Source organism: Coptis chinensis, chromosome 7, assembly GCF_015680905.1.
Source record: "Coptis chinensis isolate HL-2020 chromosome 7, ASM1568090v1, whole genome shotgun sequence".
NCBI classification, from domain to species: domain Eukaryota; kingdom Viridiplantae; phylum Streptophyta; class Magnoliopsida; order Ranunculales; family Ranunculaceae; genus Coptis; species Coptis chinensis.
Genome location: NC_141462.1, coordinates 31888014 through 31890691, shown reverse-complemented (window position 1 = coordinate 31890691; position 2678 = coordinate 31888014). Strand labels below are relative to the sequence as shown.

At 34.2% G+C, this 2678-nt stretch overlaps 1 long non-coding RNA gene across 1 annotated transcript; it reads left to right on the top strand.

Annotated features, from left to right (window-relative positions):
- Window positions 1-1070: 1070 nt before the first annotated feature.
- On the top strand, window positions 1071-1920 carry LOC147487140 (uncharacterized). The gene is made up of 3 exons (XR_015203206.1): window positions 1071-1177; window positions 1288-1431; window positions 1773-1920. It is a non-coding gene; the product is annotated as an uncharacterized LOC147487140 (long non-coding RNA).
- Window positions 1921-2678: the final 758 nt, after the last annotated feature.

Sequence of the window (2678 nt, the reverse complement as noted above, 5' to 3'; positions counted from 1 at the left end):
AAATGGATAGATGATAACTATCAGATACGGATAAAAGCCCATAGGTAAATGGATAAGTGTTGTCCTTGTTTTTCGGGGAGTTTTCTCACGTAAAGTGTTTGGAAAAAAAAAAACACAGCGAGGGTTTTAGAAAAAAAAAATGGGAGTTTTACTGAAGGAAGGAAATGAAGGTTTTTCCTGGTAGCTGGTTGATAATCGGAGAGCGCTACAGGTGAGTAGATAATTTTTATACACCGTATGATTTTCGCAAGTTTAAAAATAATACGTAAATTGTCGATTGAATATATATATATATATATATATATATATATATATATATATATATATATATATATATATATATATATATATATATATATATATATATATATATATAGACTGCAATTTAAATTTTTGGTGACTGTTTCTTCATTGTTGGTTCTTGATCCTGTGAATCTTAAGTGGACATTGCTAATTGTTGGCATATTGAGTATATCAATAGAATTTTTATTGATCCCTTAGAGTGGTAATTCAATACCGCACTTATATTATTAGGGCTTCATACGGATATGGAGTTTGTTTGATTAAATCTTTGTATGATAAGGTCCTGGAATGGTATGATGATATTAGGCTCTTAAATTCACTGTCATAAAGTGGGTGCGAGAAAGCTCTCAATATTCAGTTTGCCTTTGATCCTTATCTGTTTATGTTTACTTACTTGGTGAGAAACCCATATATATCTCTATTAGTAAAATACACCATAATTAACCTGGCGCCTTTTAAATTAGACCAGCCTTTTTTCTACCACCTAATACCCTTGATTAGATATTAAAATAAAATATTCAATGCCTTTTAAAAGGACTATTCCGTCATTTCGACTTTTATTTCCATTTATACCCTTAAGTTATAACACACTCACAAAGGAGTTTCGTGTAAATTCAGGTTGAAAACCAAATGCACGCACTATATGACTATATGAATTGTACGCCTATATTTATTAGTCATAAATTAAGACTTAAATTACCATAAATATACTAATTCTTTCTCTTTTTAGTCTCCCTCTCAATCTCTATTATTCCACCTTTTATTCTTGCAGATATGCACCATGTTAAAAAAGAAACACGAGGACGCCAAGGATCTACTGGTTCGTGCTATTGTTAGCAACCATTCAAAGTTGCCAACACGGTTCTTTTCAATGGTTTGGAGATTTTTTAAAATTTATTTAGGCAGGTTCTTTTGAATTTTTAGTTTATTTAGTTCTAAACCTCATTTTCCTTTCCCCTCCTTTTGTTCCCTCTTTTGTTGCAGTGGATGTACTTGATTCCTCTTGGTTTGATAGTGATGAATGGCTTCACCCAAGCTATGACCTTGCCCGAGGAACAGGCTGGGCAACCAGACTCCCAAACTCAGCAATCCACATCACAGGGTTCTGCTGTAAGAAGAAGATGAAAGGTTAGCTGCTATTTTCTTCTGACATTTATAAATTGTAAGTTGTGGCTACGATTGGCTATCCTCTTAGTGGATCATGAAACTGGTGCACTTAACTCGGAATGGGATGTTGAGATATACAGTATTGTCCCACTTCGAACATTTGAAGCCTCACATGTAGTATATAGTTATATACAGTATTTGTTTTTGTTTTTGTTGTTTTTTTCTTTTCAAATATTATCAAACCTAGATTGTATCACTATCGTTTTATTGTTTAGTTCTAGATTGTATCACTATCAAACAGAACAATAATTTTCATGTTTGGTTTTTCAGATCTTGACAAAGGCTCACTTTTTCTTATTCAGATTATTTTGCTTACTAGAAGGTCTGAAAGAACGTGAGCTCTGTGTTTTCTTCCATAACAATCATTTCAGCACCATGTTCAAGGTTACTTATTGCTTCTTGAGCTTTTGTTTTTGTCTTTAAACAATTATTATTGCTCTTTTGCAGCATACCGGCTATAGTTTCCATTGTTGATTTCTTTATTCTTCTTTTTCTCTTCTTTTCTTCCTGACAGATATATGAAATAATCTATAAGGATTAACTATATGGATTTTTTGGTCTATAGTTACATGAGTTTCAAATTTAACTGTATTTTTGTGAATATGAATCATCCATGGAGAAAACTGGATTGTTTGGTGTTTTTAATTGTGAAATGTGTCCTTGATAATGACTTGGCCTATATATCTATTATTAAATTTGAACAACATTTTTTTTTTTATCTAAGTAGGCATACCTGCCTATACCGACAAAACAAGTTGGATGAAGCTCGGAGTGTATGCAAAGTCGAGAGCAAACATCTGCTACTATGTTGTTAGAGACTCGGGTTCTATTTCATTTTGGAAGAATGGATCGTGTATGGATGTCTATCAAAGACTTCAAGTTTTAAGATCGTGTCTTTAGAAGTCAACATTGTTGCATGTTTGGTATCCGCCGAAGAGCATCCGAAGTTCAAGGAATGATGGATTCACTTAAGGTCAAAGCGGATAGAAGCTTTGAGTGGGATACAATCTTGCTTGCTCTTTTTGTTCAACAGATGAAATACACGAGAGGCAAAAACATTGTTGCTTCTTGTTCGGTTACCTTGAGGGGCTAGCAGTGTGTGTGGTGAGGACTAGCCAGGTGTGGTGGTGTGTGTGTCAACCGGTGGTGACTGGCGTGTGTGTGGTGGTGGTGTGTGTGGACCGGTAGTGATTGGTGGTGGTGTGTGT